Source organism: Triticum urartu, chromosome 4A (genome assembly GCF_056163025.1).
Source record: "Triticum urartu cultivar PI428250 chromosome 4A, HENAU_Tu73, whole genome shotgun sequence".
NCBI classification, from domain to species: Eukaryota; Viridiplantae; Streptophyta; class Magnoliopsida; order Poales; family Poaceae; genus Triticum; species Triticum urartu.
The window spans coordinates 210,105,355-210,128,441 of NC_141876.1; positions in this window are offsets into that span (position 1 = coordinate 210,105,355).

The following is a 23,087-nucleotide window of genomic DNA, read 5'->3' on the forward strand; positions in this document are numbered from 1 at the left end:
AAGAAGCTCGCGGACAACCTTGACGTACGCCTCTAGCCCACGCGCCCAGGCTCTGTGATGCCTGCCACCCTCAACGGCCTCTATGGTGACAACCTCTTCGACGCACTGGTGGCCCTGCGACTGCCCGCCGTCACGCCGGGGAATGTCCACCTCGAGGTCGTGCTCGCCGCGCAGCGGCTGAGTAGCAAGACACCATCGACATAATCACCCACGTCTACGCGCAAATCGTCCACAAGGACTACTACATGCAAGAGGAGGACGATAGGACGCTGGCCTTCTTGGACCGTAGGGCAACCTTGGACGACATTGTCCAGAAGCACGTTGAGATTGCCGCCAATGCCGTTGCTCCTCACACGTCGGTTGGTGACCCGGTGCACTAGGGCGTGAGGATGTCGTTGATGGATCTGTATGTATCTTTATCTTTCTGTCAAATCCATGTAGTAGTATATGGTACTACTAGTAATTATCTTACCTTTCGCATCAACTACATAATTTTCCTACGTACTCCATGCATGAACTGCGCCAGAACCAAACTTCTCATCACTCCAGGAAAAAATGTTATTTTTATCTATCGGTCGCACCATGGAGCAGAACCAAATTTTACAAGATACAAGTTCAAAAGAAAAAGCCTATCGTGTTCGCGTCGTACCCCCACACAGTTGGTCCGGCATGCCGCTCAAGGGGGAATGCGTGCTGTGTTGCATTTTCACATACAAGTGGGACAGCAGTTGAGCAAACCGACTATCGGAAACCCCCACCCCGCCCACCGCGCGATGGCTCAGAAAACAGGAGGGAAAAGAGATGGTTGTAGCATGGACTCCAAGAAAATTGGTGTCAGATGGGACTCATGTCGGTGGCGTGTGCCATACTACTAGACATGAATGCTAGTTATGGCCCATGCCACCCCACTATATCGAGGTGCTGGTTACGTAGAACAAATTTCCTGGAGTCCATGCTCATCCCTCCTATATCTCTCTTCTCAGCCAGCCAGCAGACGCGCGGAGCCCATCGTCTGTCTGCTCATATGCGGTCCCACATGTCAGTGAAAACACAAGAGGACCCACTGAACTTGCACATCTTTCACCTCGATGTGCTGGTGATGAAAAACAAATCCAATAAAGATCTTCGGTGGCCGCTTTTGGAGTTACTCAAGAGTAGTAAGATTCTATTTACAGTTTAACCCAAGATGCACATCATGTGGCTTCAACTACCACTCTATTTTCTTGCATGACATGACCTGGATGTTGGATGTCCCATGTGTCGGCAAAAGGAGGAAGAACTCGACCAAATCTTCGGTTGTGCTCTCGGATTAGACTAGTTGTGCTAACATAAAATTTTATTGTGTAGAATGGATGCAAGATTTGGTATTGGGAAGAAGAGTAAAACGATATATTGATAGAGCACAATTTAGTAGATGTTCTAGCACTTTTAGCTAGCATAGAGGCTAGAGATGAGACTAGTACACCTGTTGATAGAATAGAGGCTAGACACGTCTACTTCTTTACACTCGAAGAAGAAAGAAGCACACAGGATTGAGCCTCCGTAGATCAACAATGAATGCATCGAGAAGGCACTAATCCAACTTAGTGGAGCAGCTATGGAAGTTGGATATCTTCTAAAATGTATTCTTGTGGTCCTTGTTTTTCAAGTCAAAATTTTGGTGATGTATTTCAATGTACCAAAAAAATCAATGATGAAAAAAAGATATGGGTTTGCAAAGAAAAATGTATGAGGCCCGGACGCGTCCGCGCATTCAGTGCACGGCCACCGCATCCGAGAAATGGCCCGGACACGACCCCATTGCCCTACCCAAATGGACAGAATCCAGGCAAAATGGAGGTCCGTTTGGGGTCGTGCGTTGGAGTTGGCCTTACAAGTGGGACCGCAGTTGAGGAAACCGACTATCGGCAAACCCCCACCTCGCCCGTCGCGCGATGGCTGAGTTAGAGAGATGACGAGATTGAAGATATTGATGTAGCACGGACTCCAACGAATATGGTGTCAGATAGAAGTCGTGCTGGTGGCGTTTGCCATACTCCTGGACGTGCATGCTTGTTCTGGCCCATGCCACCCTACTACTCCTACTACTTATAGTAGTAGTATCGAGGATTTGAGGTGCTAGTTACGTACAGCGAACACATTAACATATGGCCCACCTCACACTGTGGCCAAATTTTCTTGAGTCTGTGCTAGGTACAATTATGTATTCGGAAAATATTTTTTTGCCTCATCGCAGCACCCACTCAGAGAAGCGACTCGAAAGCCATTCATAAATTTAGTAAGTTTATCACAGGCATATCATTTTATTACATACAACAGGTCATCAACCCACAACGACAACGAGGATACATTATAAATACTAAAGTTTTCGTCACACAACAAATAACAAGCAATGGAATGAACTTCAACTCAACCAATCCTCAGCGTTGGAAATGCTTGCTTTGAACCACAAGTTATTCTCTGGGAATGGCCAGCTACTGTGAATCTCGAGACCAACGCAGGACTGATCATCTAGGCTGAAGCGACCTACTATATAACGACCAGGGTAGGGAACCACCGCAATGTCCGACGTATAGATACAGTTGCTTCTCATAAATGGTAGTAATGTTGTGTCAATAGCAGTTGGATCGCCTTTCACCATCATTGTATAGTTTTGCCTAATGAAGAGCGAGTTTGCTCCAAGACTATCAATACTGTACCAGGGAGAAGGTGTTGGCGCTAGCATAGTAGTATCCATCCCGAATACCATACAACGGGTGTTGGTATAGGTCCGGAGATTGCGACTATGGGAGCCAACACCTGCTTCCTTAGTAGTAACATCAGCAGTGGGCTGTATACAGAAAAGAAGGAGTGATCCATCGGAAGTTGCCAGGCGCCACCGAGTATATCGGCCCTCCTCTTCCTCATCTCCCCCTTGGTTATAAAAATTTTCAAGTATAGGTGGTGGAATGTCCATAGGACCTTGGAAACACAAGAACAAGGTTAATTAGTAGAGAAGGGAGACTTGCTAACTCGCATTCATGTGGATGAAACAATTATAATTATGGTGGAAGACAAACATACCGAAACTACGAGGATCCCATGCAAAAACAGTGCCACGAGTGGTGGCAGCAAACACAAGACCCTCGTATTCAATTGCATCACAGTACACATCCTTGTATAGAAACTGATTTTTGAGCAATATCCATCCAGTCGAACCATGAAGGACGGCAACAAAGTTGTCAAAGATAGCAACAACTTAATATTTCCTGTAATTCCAAGAGCGATTGGGAACTCGAGAAATTGCTATCTTCCATAGACGATGCTACCTCTTGAGCACTTGAATTGGTTTTCCCTTGAAGAGGAAAGGGTGATGCAGCAAAGTAGCGTATGTATTTCCCTCAGTTTTTGAGAACAAATTATCAATCCAGTAGGAGGCCACGCACGAGTCCCTCGCACCTACACAAAAAAATAAATCCTCGCAACCAACGCGAGAAGGGGTTGTCAATCCCTACACGGTCACTTACGAGAGTGAGATCTGATAGATATGATAAAATAATTTTTTTGGTATTTTTATGATAAAGATGCAAAGTAAAATAAATGGGAAAGGAAATAACTAAGTATTGGAAGATTAATATGATAGAAAATAGACCCGGGGGCCATATGTTTCACTAGTGGCTTCTCTCAAGAGCATACGTATTTACGGTGGGTAAACAAATTACTATTGAGCAATTGACAGAATTGAGAATAGTTATGAGAATGTCTAGGTATGATCACATATATAGGCATCACGTCCGAGACAAGTAGACCGACTCCTGCCTGCATCTGCTACTATTACTCCACACATCGACCGCAATCCAGCATGCATCTAGAGTATTAAGTTCAAGAGAACAGAGTAACACTTTAAGCAAGATAACATGATGTAGAGGGATAAACTAATGCAATATGAAATAAACCCTATCTTGTTATCTTCGATGGAAACAATACAATACGTGCCTTGCTGCCCCTACTGTCACTGGGAAAGGACACCGCAAGATTGAACCCAAAGCTAAGAACTTCTCCCATTGCAAGAAAGATCAATCTTGTAGGCCAAACCAAACTGATAATTCAAAGAGACTTGCAAAGATAACCAATCATACATAAAAGAATTCAGAGAAGATTCAAATATTGTTCATAGATAAACTTGATCATAAACCCACAATTCATCGGTCTCAACAAACACACCGCAAAAGAAGATTACATCGAAGAGATCTCCACAAGACAAGGGGAGAACTTTGTATTGAGATACAAAAAGAGAAAAGAAGCCATCTAGCAAATAACTATGGACCCGTAGGTCTGAGGTAAACTACTCACACTTCATCGGAGAGGCTATGGTGTTGATGTAGAAGCCCTCCGTGATCGATGCCCCCTCCGGCGGAGCTCTGGAACAGTCCCCAAGATGGGATCTCGTGGATACAGAAAGTTACGGCGGTGGAATTAGGGTTTTGGCTCCGTATCTAGTAGTTTGGGGGTACGTAGGTATATATAGGAGGAAGGAGTATGTCGGTGGAGCAACAGGGGGCCCACGAGGGTGGAGGGCGCGCCTGGGTGGGGGGGGGGGGTAGGCGCGCCCCTACCTCGTGGCCTCCTAGTTGATGTCTAGACGTAGGGTCCAAGTCCTCTGGATCACGTTCGTTCCGAAAATCACGTGCCCGAAGGTTTCATTACTTTTGGACTCCGTTTGATATTCTTTCTCTGCGAAACTATGAAATAGGCAAAAAATCACCAATTCTGGGCTGGGCCTCCCATTAATAGGTTAGTCCCAATAATAATATAGAAGTGTATAATAAAGCCCAATAATGTCCAAAACATAATATAATATAGCATGGAACAATCAATAATTATAGATATATTGGAGACCTATCAAGCATCCCCAAGGTTAATTCTTGCTCATCCTCGAGTAGGTAAATGATAAAAACAGAATTTTTGATGTGGAATGCTACTTGGCATAATTTGAATGTAACTCTTCTTAATTGTGGTATGAATATTCAGATCCAAAAGACACAAGATAAAAGTTCAATATTGACATAAAAATAATAATACTTCAAGCATACTAACTAAGCAATTATGTCCTCTCAAAATAACATGGCCAAAGAAAGTTCATCCCTACAAAATCATATAGTTTAGTCATGCTCCATTTTCATCACACAAGAATGCTCTCATCATGCACAACCCCGATGACAAGCCAAACAATTGTTTCATACTTTAGTAATCTCAAATGTTTTCAATCTTCACGCAATACATGAGCGTGAGCCATGGACATAGCACTTTAGGTGGAATAGAATGGTGGTTATGGAGGAGACAAAAAGGGCAAAAGTCTCACATCAACGAGGCTAATCAATGAGCTATGGAGATGCCCATCAATTGATGTTAATGCAAGGAGTAGGGATTGCCATGCAACGGATGCACTAGAGCTATAAATATATGAAAGCTCAACAAAAGAAACTAAGTGGGTGTGCATCCAACTTGCTTGCTCACGAAGACCTAGGGCATTTGAGGAAGCCAATTGTTGGAATATACAAGCCAAGTTCTATAATGAAAAGTTCCCACTAGTATATGAAAGTGACAAAACAAAAGATTCTTTATCATGAATATTATGGTGCTACTTTGGAGCACAAGTGTGGTAAAAAGGATAGTAACATTGTCCCTTCTCTCTGTTTCTCTCTTTTTTTGGGCCTTCTCTTTTTTATGGCCTTTCTCCTTTTTTTCTCCTCACTTGGGACAATGCTCTAGAAAATGTTGATCATCACACTTCTATTATTTTACAACTCAATGATTACAACTCGACACTAGAACGAAGTATGACTCTATATGAATGCCTCGGGCGGTGTACTGGGATATGCAATGAACCAAGAGTGACATGTACGAAAGGATTATGAATGGTGGCTTCGCCACAAATACTATGTCAACTTCATGATCATGCAAAGCAATATGACAATGATGAACGTGTCATGATAGACGAAACGGTGGAAAGTTGCATGGCAATATATCTCGGAATGGCTATGGGAATGCCATAATAGGTAGGTATGGTGGCTGTTTTGAGAATATATAAGGAGGTTTATGTGTGAAAGAGCGTATCATATCACGGGGTATGGATGCACCGGCGAAGTTTGCACCAACTCTCAATATGTTGAGGCCCCTTTTGTTTCTTCCTGGGTATGATGAGGCCCCTTTTGTTGAGGTAGTGTTCCCACTATACCTTCTATAACTTCATGTGCAATATGGGGATCAATTTCAATAAAATTGCCTTTGGCAACGCAATCCAAGAGTTGTCTATGAGACATATTCAATCGAACATAAAAATTGCGAAGCAAAATTCTAAGGTTCACTTCAAAGGTACAATTTCGGTAACACTCCATCATTCTAGACCAGGCATCTTTGAAATTTTCTCGTTGTCTTTTATTGAAGTGAAAGACTTGATACTCAGGGGACAACGGAGTAGATAAGGGACTAGCCATAACGACAAGCAAGCCATCCAACACAAGAGCAAACAAGAGACGGGCAAAAAGAGGCAAATAGAGAAAGAGGAGGACGGAGAGAGAGAGGGCGAATAAAATGGCAAGGGTGAAGTGGGGGAGAGGAAAATGAGAGGCAAATGGCAAATAATGTAATGCGGGAGATAATGGTTTGTGATGGGTACTTGGTGTGTTGAGTTTTGCGTAGACCTCCCCGGCAACGGTGCTAGAAATCCTTCTTGCTACCTCTTGAGCACTTGCATTGGTTTTCCCTTGAAGAGGAAAGGGTGATGCAACAAAGTAGCGTAAGTATTTCCCTTAGTTTTTGAGAACCAAGGTATCAATCTAGTAGGAGGCCACATACGAGTCACTCGCACCTACACAAACAAATAAATCCTCGCAACCAACGCGATAAGGGGTTGTCAATCCCTACACGGTCACTTACGAGAGTGAGATCTGATAGATATGATAAGATAATTTTTTTGGTATTTTTATGATAAAGATGCAAAGTAAAATAAATGGCAAAGGAAATAGCTAAGTATTGGGAGATTAATATGATAGAAAATAGACCCCGGGGCCATAGGTTTCACTAGTGGTTTCTCTCAAGAGCATAAGTATTTATGGTGGGTAAACAGATTACTGTTGAGAAATTGATAGAATTGAGCATATTTATGAGAATATCTAGGTACGATCATGTATATAGGCATCACGTTCAAGACAAGTAGACCGACTCCTGCCTGCATCTACTACTATTACTCCACACATCAACCGCTATCTAGCATGCATCTAGAGTATTAAGTTCAAGAGAACAGATTAATGCTTTAAGCAAGATGACATGATGTAGAGGGATAAACTCATGCAATATGAAATAAACCCCATCTTGTTATCCTCGATGGCAACAATACAATACGTGCCTTGCTGCCCCTACTGTCACTGGGAAAGGACACCGCAAGATTGAACCCAAAGCTAAGCACTTCTCCCATTGCAAGAATGATCAATCTAGTAGGCCAAACCAAACTGATAATTCGAAGAGACTTGCAAAGATAACCAATCATACATAAAAGAATTCAGAGAAGATTCAAATATTGTTCATAGATAAACTTGATCATAAACCCACAATTCATCGGTCTCAACAAACACACCGCAAAAGAAGATTACATCGAAGAGATCTCCACAAGACAAGGGGAGAACTTTGTATTGAGATACAAAAAGAGAAAAGAAGCCATCTAGCAAATAACTATGGACCCGTAGGTCTAAGGTAAACCACTCACACTTCATCGGAGAGGCTATGGTGTTGATGTAGAAGCCCTCCGTGATCGATGCCCCCTCCGGCGGAGCTCTGGAACAGTCCCCAATATGGGATCTCGTGGATACAGAAAGTTACAGCGGTGGAATTAGGGTTTTGGCTCCGTATCTAGTAGTTTGGGGGTACGTAGGTATATATAGGAGGAAGGAGTACATTAGTGGAGCAACATGGGGCCCATGAGGGTTGAGGGCGCACCTGGGGGTAGGCACGCCCCCCTACCTCGTGGCCTCCTGGTTGATTTCTTGACGTAGGGTCCAAGTCCTCTGGATCACGTTCGTTCCAAAAATCACATTCCTGAAGGTTTCACTCCGTTTGGACTCCATTTGATATTCTTTTTCTGCGAAACTTCGAAATAGGCAAAAAATAGCAATTCTGGACACCAGTTCCAAATCGAGAGGGTAAGGCAAAGAGTCGGTGGACGGTTGTCAGTTTGCCACGGTACATGAAGAGGCACCTCGACATACACGTCCTTTCGGAAATTGTACAAAAGGACTCGCCGTCGTCTCACTGACATGTTAGAACCGGACCACATGTCAACGAAACATGGTGTGTAATTTCTCGTGCAAAATGCGATCTGGCCACGTTGGCCCGAACTGCCGTATGATTTCTCGACATTATTTTTTTATGGCGTACCATTCAGTTTTGAAGCACAACTAACTGGTACTGTTTGCAGAGAAAATATAAGCTACTCTAGCAGTACTCCACCTCTAGTACTAGTAGGATAAAAAAGATATATAGGCTAGAGCTTCAGAGCTTTCTTGCTAAGGGCTGCCCACTTGCTTCTCACACTATCACCCTCTCTCGAGATCTAAAAAGACGGCCTCTCTCTCCCTCCTCACCGGTGGTCACAGATCTGTCGGGGAAGAAAAGGACGTGCAGCGTTGACGCACTCGTCGTCGGCGAGTGAGGCCACGCACTAACAATAAGGCTGTCCTCTCAGACCTAGCGCCCGCGTGAGATGGCCTCCGTCCCCAAGCTTGCTGCCGTTGTGCGTGCAGAGGACGACAACCACGAGCGAAGCCACTTCCCACCGACCCATAGGTATGCTACCTCCTTTCGAACCATACCCTTGTTCTATTGCCCCATCTGCCATGTTGCTGCATGTGGATCTTTTTCCACTCCACCATCTTCCCAATTTGCTATCCTCTGCTCTATTGGTCACGCAAACGAAAACCTTAATTTGCACTATTAAAGGAAACCCTACTTCATGCAGACTAATCCATGTCTGGGTTGAATAAGGAAAGGAAGGGAGACTGTACTGTCCAAGAGAGTAGGCATCGAACCCGCATCTAGGTTGAAAAGGGGAAAATCAGTAACTAAGGAACGGGTCTCGTGTCTCTTGGTTGAAGAAGGGTAGAAAGGCATGACAACGCAATAGAGAATGACCAGGTCGATCGGTTTGTTGTCCTCACATAGGAAAAAGGTGGCTAAACGTAACAAAACTGAGACGTAATCGACATATGCTGCCTGGATATTTGTTGCTCTAGGCAACCATACCTCCCTCACCACTCTATGCGTCCGTAGAGGTACGTGGTACTGGTGCGCCCACTGTTCGAATGGGCCTCCCATGCTCTTATTGTCACATTTTTGCTGTTAGTATAACGCCAGCAGTCAAGTCAAGCAATGCTACTGCTAAAGTGATGCCACATTCAACTAATGCCGCCCTTAGTCTAATGCCACCAATAAATTTAAGCAATGCCATTTAATGTCACTGGATTATTTCAGGGTTAGCTATTGATTGTGGATGTATTAAAGATTTTTCAGCTAAGGCATTCTAATGTTGTTGCACAACCAGTATACCAAAGATGAAACTTGTTACTACCTTCAGATTTTTGCACTGTTAATGCTTATAGATTACATACCGCACTTTCATGAGATAAGTTAAATTTTTTGTACAGTGTCACCAAAATGCCAAGGCGCTTATGTCATTTTATTTTGGTTAAACTACACAAATTTTTTTGAAGACAACAGGATAGGTCAAGAGTGGGCACCTCCTCCTCCGGCTGTTCTCTTGATTCGTTTGATCAAGTTTTTATGTTTGATCGATTATCAAGATTGGGATAGCAATTTTTAAGGTCCCCCAAGTTCGAAATGATATTTACCTTAGAGGTACATGGTTTCAATGTTTTTATACTGTCATTACTTAATAATGCTAGTTACCTTCAGACTTTTGTATTTGGTTTAATGCTCATGCACAACTAGTATACCAATGCTGAAACGTGTTACCTTTACATTTTGTATTGTTAATTCTTATAGAAATCTTCCAGTGACATTGTTTATTGAAATCTGTTCAGTAAAACCATTGTACTCTACCTTGTAATAAAATACCTACTCTCCTGTTGCACTAGCCACTGGATTAGTGTATATTTGTAGTATTCGAAATTTCGAATGGTGTTGCATTAGCGTATGGACATAAATAAAGTGTGGCAAGCTTTCCCAAATATGTGGTCAAGAAAACTACTACATGTTTTTCTAAATACTAGACATTTGGGTACTTTAAACTTAACCGCGAAAATGTCTTATATTAAGGAACATAGGGTGTAGAGTTCACTCAAATTATCCCGGTAAAGCTAGTCACACCTTTGTTAAAATTAATGTTCATTATGTTATCGGAGGAGGTCTGTAAGTTTGTCTCTAATGCCTGCCGACTACATACCTGACATCATGATGTAATGTTAAGTCATTTCCTTTTGTATAGTGTCACTGAATTGTCAAGGCGGTGATGGCATTTTATTTTAGTTAAACTACACAAAATATGGTTAAAAGAAGAGGAAATGTCAGGAATCGATCATTCTTTCAGAAAGAACTATATATCCCTTTCTGACATCACCCGCTGTTGCCTTATTTATTCCTTCAAACAGGTGGTTAGAAACAATCTTGCTACCTTTTCCCATTAAGAAATTGGAATGCTTATAGTTGTGAGTCTATGCTTCAACTAGTGCCACTTTTATAGTAATCACACTTTCAATATCTATGCAAACAGGGATGCTCGATTTTAGTGGAACTGCACAAAAAGTCCAACTGGTTCAACATTAGGAGCATGTTTTCTTCCAAACCTTTATATCCAATTGGTGGCACTATGAGCTGTTCATTATTGTACTGTCATTAGATAGTAATACTAGTGGTTTGCATGTGAATTTACTGGCAGGGTGGACCTACGTTGGAGGTGCAGGACAAGATTCAATGATTGGATGCTCAATTTTGGTTGTATCGATTTCACCTCTTCCATCACTATGAACCTGGATATCCTTGGTCTGATGAAGAATAGGTGCTATATTTCTGCTCTGAACAAGCAAATCAATTCAGTATGACATTGTCTAGGGCAAAATATGACTATATGAAATTGTCCAGTGCAAAACATGACATATGCTAAGCGGAAGAGACATTTTAAACCGAGAATACCAGGTGGGGTATATGTTTACTAGCTGCTTGATATTTGTGCAGACAAAGATGTCTGCCCGTTGCTATTTGTCAAGCACACAAAGTGACCGCAATTTTGGTTGAACTGCACAAGAGAATAGTATAGTCACTGGATGCAATGCCATTTGAAAATAGACACCGAAAGATTGGATAGTCACTTCATGGACTGCAGAAAAGTAGTATTGTACTATTTATTGGCCAACACTAGGTGCTTCAGTGCTTTGGTCTGATTATACAATGGGCATCATTTTGCCTAAGTTAAAGTTTGTATTCCGAAAATAGTCTCGCCGTGTGATCGAGAGAACACCAAATCATATTGTAGTGGATGTTCCTCCATCATGTGTGGTTCATTCTCATGGTTCCATCTGTTGGTGAAATCACTTACGTCTGCAAGAGGAATTTTAGACTTCAAAACAAATTTGTCTTTCAGTTTGTATTGAATGTTGGCCAAGATAATCATACATGTTAGTAGGAAGAACATATGTTTTTTCTAGATCTTTGCTTTTGGAGCTACATTTTTGTATATGATATGTGAATCATTGAGATGCATTAAAATGTTGATCTTATGTATGGGAATCATACTAGTTGGTTTCAGTTGTGGGTGATCTTTGCTTTTGGAGCTACATATTTGTATATGATCTGTGAATCATTGAGATGCATTAACAGTTCCTTATATCTGTTCGCTCAGTGTTTACAAGTTACTGATCGATCACTAGCTAGCCTACTAGTGCCTTCCTGGCAGTTTTAGTTGCGACGCAAGATCCGAAGTGGCAGTTTTTTTGAACAAAAAAACTTTCCTCTGAAGAAACTGACAAGCTGCTCTGAAGAAATGCCATGCGAATCTGAAGAAACTACCAGCGAAAACGTTCGCAAATGCCTTATCTCCCAGCTAAAGTTCATCAACTAATGCCCTCGGCTACGACTCATTGCACGCTCCTTCATGTACTGGCTACGAGTGATTTTTGAGTACTTGCATGCAGCCGGCTATAATTAAGGCAGCTAACTCATGCGAAAAAAGATGCGCTTTAATTATTGCGGGCCTTTTAAATCCGTGGAATCATTATTGACAAGGAGGGAGATGATTCGAGTGCACTCGTTTGACCGTCATGCCGGCGTGCGACCCAGCACAAACGGGACTGGACGACACAGTCAGAATTTCAGTTTCTCAAGTTTTCCACGGCAAGCTGGCGCGCTAAGCCATGCCTGCTTAATTATGCATTGAATTCCGATGACCGTCATGCTACCTTCCGCCTATAAGTAATGTTTCCCGGCCATCTATGGTGACACCGTGACCCAACTCGCCCTATCCTCATAAGCCCCCACCGGCCCGATGTCGCTCGCCACTTATCCTCGCTCTCGCCACGTTCGCAATGCCCCCGCCCGTCCATGATAGGCGAGGCCGGAGGCGGTCACCGCCAGAACTAGTGTTCAGTTTTTCACCAGAAGGTAGACGGAGGGAGGAGGCATTCTATCGGTCTTTAGATGGCAATGCGGAGATTGAGGACTTGTTGGAGTGCGACCGCCTGGCGGAGGAGCAGGATTTGTTGCAGCGCGACCGCTTGGCGGAGGAGTAGCGTATTGCCAATTTGCATCGCCAGCGGGACATGGAGCAGCAGTGCACCGACGCTCTGAGTCGCGAGCAGAGCGCCCGCAACTGGGCTGACTACGTGGAGGACGGCGTCCGGAAAATAGCCCTGGAGGCTGTCGGGCACACACGCGTTCGTGACGCCGATTTTTACTACCAGCTCGTCAAGTGGGTTTCCCTCTTAGAAGCTGAAGCTTCGGTGGACCACGCCGACATGGAAAGGGCCAACGTGCGCGAGCACTACGCCCTATAGCACCACTGGGAAGTCCGAGGCGAGGCTGAGGACTCCGGTGCCGGCGTTTAACGTGTACCGCAGATGGCGGCCGGCATCGTCTAGTTAGCTAAGAGTAAGTTAGTACTTCTACGCTACTAGAGTATTAGTGGGAGTAGATAGTTAACTTGGCTATGATGGTTGTCAATGTGGAAGTTCAGTACTCTATATGTGGATCAGACATGTTACTTTGCTTTGAATGTTGAACTTTCTGATTGAACATATGGAATGGGCTGTTTTTTTAAATGGGTTGTATTTGTCCTCCAGGGGTTTAGAGCTGACTTGTGGGCCTACCAAGTTGACGCGTACACAATCAGGAGATGATTGTACGTGGAGAGGATGATAGCAGTGGCCCGCCAAGGTCATGGCAGTACACAAGCAAGTGCCTCCTTATTTCAAGCCAATAAAAAATGGCTCATCCTAATGGATTTATGACATCTGGGTCCCATGCCATTGTCAACGTAGTCAATAAACGAGAGAATTGCACAACGAGCGGCTGACACCATGGACCCCGCAGCTCGCCCAGTTATTTTTGTTTTGGGTTAATTTGATAAATGCCACTCCTAATCTGGTGTTTCTGAGAAATGCCACTGCAATTTCCAAACTTTGAAAAATGCCATTTCATGTCATTTCCAGTGGCATTTTTCGAAGTCTGGAGTGGCATTTTTCAAAGTTTGGAAATTGCAGTGGCGTTTTGCAAAGTTTTGCACAAATTGCAGTGGCATTTTTCAAAGTTTGGAAATTGCAGTGGCATTTTATGAATCGCCATAATAGGAGTGGCATTTATCTAATTTGTTTTTGAGACGGAAGCAGGGTGTCAACTGGGCTGTGCGGGGCACTCTGGCCTATATAGACAGCCTTCTCTTTTATGTTTACCACAGACCAGCCCAGTAGTTTTTCTTTATTTTTGAAAATGGCTAGCCCAGTTTTTTTGTGATTTGCCGGGTAAGTCGCTTTTTCAGTCATGTTGGGCTGCAAATCTTTCAAGACGAGGAGAGCTTCATTCGGTTGGACGAGAAAATGGCCTATCAGTAATGAGAAATGGGATGTACATTTTTAAAACACATCAAATCGACAATTAGTTTCAATTTTCTTTTTTTCATTTCGAGATTTTAAATTGCATTTAATTTTTATGCGTGGACAATTTGTTGGATTTTATATTGATATACATTTATTTTTAAAATCAGTTTGAATGTGACTCGAAATGTCAGGATTAAAAACAGTTCGGACCGCACCGAAATATGCAAAATTTCATATAATTTTTTAACCGTGACCACAATATGGGCTAACAAAAAGAATATGGGCTCCAAAAAAACCTTAAGAATTAGCAAATGGGCTGTAAATTATTTGAAATAATGGTAGATGGGTTGTATGCTGTTTTCCACAGATTTGAGGCTTTCCTAAAAAAGTTGATGCACAAGGAGTGACTTTTGGATGTCCATCCAATGGCCGTCGTGCTTCTTCAATCTCCGCTCTTCCTGCTCTGCCTGCTCCCTCCTTCCCGCGCCCGGCTATGCTGCCGCGTAGGCCTCACCGCCCCACCGTACTCCCATTGCTGGCCTAGCCATCCCTCTACTCACCCACACTTGTTGTTATTCTCCGGCGACGGCAGACGAACCAGTAAACCCTCATACAGTCATACTCCTCTCCGCATGGGAAACAACTACCAAGTCTTCCCTGCCTCCGTGTCATTCCCTTCCTAGGCCTCGCCGTCATCTACCGCCCTGGTGCTCTCAGCGCGGCCTGGTCAACATGGTCAACGATCGACATGCATCTGAAGTGGACTGTACGTGGAGAGGCTGACAGCTGGGTCCACGGCCGCACACAAGGAAATGCCTCCTTATTACATGCAAAATAATGATTCCTCCACCTGACATCTGGGACCCACCGAAAGGGCCTCTGTATTTCGCGAAAAAAAATTACTGACGCTGACAGCTCGGACCCACCAGCTATATCTTCGCACGCAAGGAAGTGCGTCCTTATTACGCAGAAAAAAATGAATACTCCGCGTGCTAGCTGGGACCCAGTATAGTGGGAGGCTGACTTGTGGGCCTACTAAGTTGATGGGGACGGAGGGCTTTGTCAACTTAGTCAATATGCACGATTCTAGCTCCAGTCACCGTACGATGTCCATCCAACGACCGTAGTGCTTCTTCAACCTCTTGTCTTCTTGCTCCAGCCGCACAAACCAGTGCCGGTCGTGCCTCGTGGTCCTGCCTCCCGTGATCGGCTGTGATGTGGCGGAGGCCTCACCGCCCCCTACTACTCTCACCGCTGGCCAGGCCATCCCTCTACTCACCACACCCCCCTGTTATTCTGCAGCGACGGTAGCCTCACACCGCAGCGAACCAGTGAACCCTCATACTCCTCTACACGTACGTGGGCATCCACTGCCGCGTCTTCCCCGGCTCCGGATCGTTCCCTTCCTAGGCCTTGCCGTCGTCCACCACCTTGGTGCTCTCGGTGCGGCGTGGTCAACATGGTCAAGGAACGACTTTCATCGAAAGAGTATTGTACGTGGAGAGGCTGACAGATGGGTCCATGGAAGCCGAAAGGAAGTGCCTCCTTATTAGGGAGAAAATAATTATTCCTCCACCTGACAGCAGGAACCCAGCGGACGGGCCACCGTATTTGGTGAAAAAAAAATTCTCCCATGACTGCTGGGACCCATCGGACGGGCCATCGTATTTCATGCAAAAAATGTTCCCCCGCTGTCAGCTTGGACCCACCGGAAGTGCCGCCTTATTACGCACAAAAAAATGAATACTCCGCCTGCTAGTTGGGACCCACCTTGGTGGGTGGCTGACTTGTGGGACTCCTAACTTGACGGGGACGGAGTGCTTTGTCAACTTAGTCAATATGAACGATTCTAGCTCCAGTGACCATACGATGTCCATCCAACGGCCGTAGTGCTTCTTCAACCTCTGGTCTTCTTGCTCCAGCCACCCAAAGCAGCGCCGGTCGTGCCGCATGCTCCTGCCTCCCGTGGCCAGCTGTGCTGCCGCGGAGGCCTCAACTCCCCCTACTATTCCCACCGCTGGCCAGGTCCTGCAGTGACGGCAGCCCCACACCACAGCCGAACCAGTGAACCCTCATACTCCTCTCCGCGCGGGCTTCCACTTCCGCGTCTTCCCCGGCTCCGCATCGTCCCCTTACTATCCCTCGCCGTTGTCCATCACCTTGGTGCTCTCGGCGCGGCGTGGTCAACGTGGTCAAGGAACGACTTCCATCAGAAGAGTACTTTATGTGGAGAGGCTAACAGTTGGGTCCACGGCCGTAGCAAGGAAGTGCCTCCTTATTACGCGCAAAATAATTATTCCTCCACCTGACATCGGGGACCCATCGGACGGGCCACCGTATTTCGCGAAAAAAACGTTTCCCCCTGACTGCTGGGACCCACCAGCTACATCTTCACACGCAAGGAAGTGTGTCTGGGAAAAAAATGATACGCCCACCTGACTGCTGGGACCCACCAGCTACATCTTCGCATGCAAGGATGTGCCTGACAGTCAGGACCCACCTGGTCGAAGCGTACGTAGCGTTGTCATTCGGGTTGCGAATGTGTACGTACATACTGGTCGATGTAGAGGCGCGCATGTGTCGTACTAGAGGAGCGCACGTAGCATGTACACGTACATACAGCGGCCAGGGTGCAAGAAAGTAAATACTACCACGTACGTACATACGGGCGGGGTCTCGAACGCCTACTCGCGCGTACGTACGGCCAAGGCTCGCGTACATGGCTGGGCCAGAATGGAGAAACTGCGTCATCGTCATGTTAATGGGGAGGCAACGGAATGCGTCATGTTCATCAGGAGGCAATGGAACGCGTGGGAGCCAACAGGCTTGGACGGAACAGCCGATGGAAACGAGGCCTGGTGTACCGCTGAACGGAGGAAACGGCCTTGTGTTCGACCGGCCACGTTCGAAATGGCATCCTGTTCATCGGGAGGGGTTTGGCATACTGCAAAACGGAGGAAACGGACCTCCTACGATCTAAACGGGGGTACTGTTGATCGGGAGGGGTGTGGCGTACCGCAAAACGGAGGAAACGGACTTTTGTTGGAGCGCTACGGTCGAAACGGGGGTCCTGTTCATCGGGAGGGGTGTGGCGTACCGCAAAACGGGACTCCATGAGATACTGTTCATCTCCACTGTCGACCCCCTCCAGCCTCCACCTGCGATTGTTCATCCACGGGCTCCTGTTCATCCAGCCTCCATCGTGCGCTACTCCACCGGCTACTGTTCAACTAGCCCTCTCCACGGGCTCCTGTTCAACTACCCCTCCATGGGCTACTGTTCATGCAGCCCTCCACCATCTACTATTCATCCTTCCCTCCACGGGGTGGTCATGTTCATCCAGCCCTCCACGGGGTCCTGTTCATCCAGCCCCAACCGACTCAATCGATCGGGGTCCTGTTCATCCAGATGCAACACCACGGGGTCATGTTCATCCACCCCCACCGGGAACTGTTCATCCAACCCCCCCAGCAATGCTCACTGTTCATCTAGAGGCAACACCACGGTATCCTGCTCATCCACCCCTACAAGGAACTGTTCATCCAAAGCCCCCAGCAACGCTCACTGTTCATCCAGAGGCAGCATCGATCGGCTTCAGTTAGCAGCAGTAGCGAAGGAATCGCTCGATCGGGTTCAGTTAACAGCCATTGATTGATCGCTCGGGTTTAGTAACACGTAGCCTACAGTGCAATCGCTCGGGTTCAGTTAGAGCCCAACGCCTCGCACCCACGCACGTGCGTTTACGAGAGAAACGCTCGGCCCCGACCACCCACCGTAACTGGGAACACCCTGATATTTTCCTCGCCCTCGCTTCTACCACGGGTTTTTCCGTCATGCACGGCCAAAAGAATGTCATGCAGCTGCGTCTCCGGCCCGCCCAGGACGAAAATCCCATTTTCTGTCATGATTTTTTGTCATAGAAGTAGGACCCCACCACATCTATGATGATACCGGGTTTTGTCGCAATTATTATCATAGAAGTGTCATAAGTATGACAGAAAACAATTTCTTTTGACCCAAAATGTCACGGATGTGTCTTTTTTTGTAGTGTGAGACGGAAAGGAAGTCCTTTGGAACTGAAAAAGCCACCCTGTTCCAACGTGTCAAAGCTGCCAAAAGCCAATTGGCACCGGTTACTCAGGAGCTGGCCGGGTTAAAGCACCATATCTCTCCAATGACCTAAGCTATATTTGGTAATTAACTTTGTGAACTCACGCTAATAACTCACCGAACGAGTCGCGTACAGGCAATACTCATCATGCGACTTACACATTGCCACTGTTTGCAGGTGATAGAACCCGGAACCTCCAATATAAATTAACAAAGCTGAAGGCTGTGTACTCCCGCATAGAGCAATTATATGCTGGAAGCATGCATACCCTCAGGGCTATAATGTGCGAAAAAGACATGCCGCAATTCATAAAAGATGTGTTAAAGCGAGTGTCAACCATCCCAAAGAAGGTCAAAGAACTTAAGAGATTAGTCATCCATGCAGGCGCAATGACCGCAGCTACCTCTTGAGCATGCGTTGGTTTTCCCTTCAAGAGGAAAGGGTGATGCAGCAAAGTAGCATAAGTATTTCCCTCAGTTTTTGAGAACCAAGGTAAAAATCCAGTAGTAGATAACATACAAGTCACCTAGTACCTGCACAAACAATCAAGAACCTCGCAACCAACGCGATAAAGGGGTTGGCAATCCCTTCACGGCCGCTTGCAAAACTGAGATCTGATAAAGATAATAAGATAAATATTTTTGGTGTTTTTTTTGTATATATTGAAAAGTGAAGATTGTAAAATAAATAGTAAACTAGAATCATAGATCGGAAACTTATATGATGTAAAGTAGACCCGAGGGGCATAGTTTTCACTAGTGGCTTCTCTCAAGATCGCATATATTATAGTGGGTGAACAAATTATTGTCGAGCAATTGACAGAATAGTGCATAGTTATGAGAATATCTAGGCATGATCATGAACATAGGCATCACGTCTGTGTCAAGTAGACCGAAACGATTCAGCAACTACTACTATTACTCCACGCATAGACCGCTATCCAACATGCATCTTGTACATATTGTACGATCGGGTAATCCTTGGAGTTTGATGGTATTGGTAGAGACAGAATGTTTCTGGAGCACATCTCATTGACCACAGACTAAAGAAGATCCACAACAATCACAAATAATAGCAGAGATAGTGGGTCTCCATGATGAACTCCCGATCTGCAGACAAAATGATTACCTGGCACCCCGTTTAAGAGAACAGAAGAAGAGCCCGTGGACAAGATGCTATCTATCCAGCCAATCCAACGATCATCAAAACCCTTGCATTGTAGGATTCCGAGGATGGCCTCATGCTCAGTTGTATTGAATGCCTTCGTGAAATCGAGTTTAAGGAGGATAATGGGGCGCTTAGATGCTATACATTGGTGAATGTACTCAGAGCACCAGGCAAGACAATCTTGAATAGATTGACAACGGAGAAAACCATATTGATTCGGATGTATACATCTCAGGATCACTTTTTGGAGCCGATTAGCCAGCAGTTTAGTCAAAAACTTCAAACATGTGTTGGTCAAGGATATGGGCCGAAAGTTTCTAACCACTTCCGGACTTAGCTTCTTGGGGATAAGAGTAATTAAGGAAGTATCAAGATATTCCAAATTGCACCTCCCCTCATAAAACTCCTTGACAACTTGCATAAAATCCTCCTTGAGAATAGACCAACACTTTTTTAAGAAAAGACCTGTGAAGCCATCGGGGCCCGGAGCACGGTCAGGTGACATGTTCTTAATTACGGCCTCTACCTCAGAATCCGTGAACGATAATGATAAATCCTCCAGACCATCAACTCTCTCAATTAAAGTGTGTAGATCAAAACCCATTTGGATTCCTTTTGCTTGGCCCATACACTAGTTGAAATCAGACCAAAACATGCCCGCCAACAATTGATGATCAGAAACAACCTCACCTGCCGAATTCTTGATTGAAGAAATTGTATTCCTTCGGTACTTTTCTATGGCCATGGCATGAAAAAATTTAGAATTTTCCTCGCCCACCTTAATACTTCGAATTGTACAACGTTGCTTCCAATAAACATACTGCCAGTGTAAAATATCCTCCATATGCAACTTTACAATTCGCCTAAAATTGAATTCAGGACAACTTAACGGTCGGATCTCCTCCATCTCATCAAAGAAGAGGATTACTTTGTTGCAATAAAATATGAGCGCCTTAACTGTGGACAGCTTTAAATGCCATTTCTTAAGGGCATACCTGAGAGCTTTGAACTTGGAAGATATAGTTAAAGCAGTCGTGGGTTTACCCACTGACCTGCCCCAAACCTGAGCAACACACTCATTAAAGCCAGAAAAACTTTAGCTTTAGGAATGGCAGTGGCAATCGTGACCACGCAGGGAACATTATCAGAGGCCGATCGTGCAAGAGGCAAAACCAAAGTGTTGGGATGATCCGAAGTCCATGCAACTGAAGTGAAAAACCAGTCAATTTGTTCAAGAAGGGGTTCAGTTTGCATGTTAGACCAAGTAAATTGCCTTCCCTTAATTGGTAGTTCAACAAGATCCAAGTGACAGATGATTTCATTAAACAGAAATATATTGTTGATATTACCACCACGCAGATTCCGGTTTTCAAGCGACCGCATAAAGTTAAAATCAACCAAAAGAAGCCAATTGTCATCACAATTAATGTCCAAGTTGTATAACCACTGCACGAACTCATCACGGGCTGGACCCTGACATGGGCCATAAACAGTAACTAGTGTCCAAACTTCAGATGTATGTTTGGAGTGAAATTCCACTATGATACCAAAAGGTTTAGCCACAATTGACATGCCCTCAAAAAAGGAAGAATTCCAAATAACCACCATACTAGCTGATGCACCCACCGAAGGCACATAAGAAAAATTATCAAAACGTCATGGACAGAATCTCCTAATGAACATCTGATCAATATGCATACACTTAGTTTCTTGGAGACAGACCACAGAACAACCACTTTCATCAATCTTCTGCTTAACAGAAAGTTGTCATGCTTCAGAATTAAGGCCATGTACATTCCACCACAGAACCTTCCAATCTTTAAACCCAGACTGATTCATTACAAACCATAATAAATTGCAGCAAAAGTAGATCACAGAATGACCTACATAGACCAGCTAAGCATAGCGAAATGACATAGTTCCAAACATAAAGACATAAATAAAGATAGATGACGTTTAAAGTGGCACGCCATGTACCAGAAAGCTTCCTTATGCAATCAATCATCAGAACTCTTGCTGCTGGTAGATTTAGCTGGATTATCCACAAGCTTATCCGCGGTGATCTTCTCCGGAGCGATGCGCAGACGAGCCCCAATCCGCTGAAGATCAGTAATGTCAGTTGGTGGTGGCACTGTCGAAGCTCCATCAGACTGAGTCAACTTGGTCTTGCGCTTCTTCAGAGTGCGAGGAGACCTGTTCTGACATTTAGACTTGCTACTGCCACTGCTTGGCACATTACGGTAGCCTTCACGTAAAGTACTGAGACGTGCACTACGACGAACTCAGTGTCCACCAAAATTGTATTCTTCTGCTTTCGGTAACGATTTAGAGTCACTTTTGGGGCAGTAGTGTACTCAAAGGATTCAGTGACAGGTGCAGAAAGATCGTCAAAGCAGAGAGCCCTTGCAACTGGCCTTTTAACTAGAGAAATACAACAAGTATTGGCGCTAGAAGTAGCAGGCACAGGTGGTAGAACAAAGCTAAGATCATAGCCACTGTCCCAAATGTCCCAAGACTTCTTAGCAAGCAAGAGGGACCAAATTCCAGCCGGGAACATGAACTTTGGGATTTCAGCAAGGCACATAGATAGCATCAACTTCTTAAAAGAACGCTACCATTGCATGGCAGGAGGCAAAACAGGACCAAAGACTGTGAACACCTGCCCAATATACAAAGGAGGCTGATGTGGTCCCACTGGGGGCAGGTAGACTACCACATCCACAGCATCAGGGGCATTGTTCACTGAATTATCAGAAACTTGCAGAATGATTGTCTCCTAGGATTGAACGTCCTCAACCTGACCGTGTTGGACATCATTCATTGGCTGAATATCCTCCTGGGTTGCTCATTCATAGGCGGTGACACATCATTCCACCCCAGCTCAGGGTATTCCTGCATGACCTAGTTGTGGTTATCTAATTGCATATCTCCATGCAGCGGGTGAGGGTTGCCATCAAAAGGCATGGGATCCTCATCGGCAGGCAGAATATCAGCAAACTGAGTAGTCAAAGTGTAAACAGGGGCAATCCAAGATATCCTAGCCCCACCAAAGTCGGTGTACTCATAGTAAACCACATCCGTGGGCACAAGAGATGGAGCCCGAAACGACACATATGATAAATGTGCGGACTCGCATCGGATCATCTTGGTCCAGTGATGGAAACGGCCGAAAGTGCTAACAGCATCAGCAAAATATTGTGTGCGTCTGTAGTCTAATGGCACACCTAGCATCATGATCCATCCACGACGAAAACCCTGGGCCGCTCTGAAGTTCCGACCCTCGTCATGTGGAACAAATCTAACGAATCTATCATTGCCCTGATCAAAGGGAGGATGATCAACTAGAGCTTTCCTAGCCACAGCACTATGAAAACGGAAAAGACCAACACCTTGAATCCATGGTTGTGCCTCCAAAACGGCCCTTCCCAGAGTGTTAACAACAAAGTCACTGACCATGTTTCTGAAGATGATAACACCCGCAGGCAGCAGAGCTGGCTCAACATTGGCGATTGCGAAGTCCTCATGCTGACGATCTGGAGCTCCCGCTAGCGAGAAGAATGTGCAGGGAAGGCGGAGAGGGACGCCCCGATCACTTCAAAGCCTGGAGGAGCAAACTCCATAGGATCGAGAGGGAAGTTGGCCATCGATGGCGACGGGACAACAGCTGGGGTGGAAACTAAGCTCAAATCTGCGGTGTGGCAATGCGGAGATGTGGCCGGCGGTGGTGGTCTGGG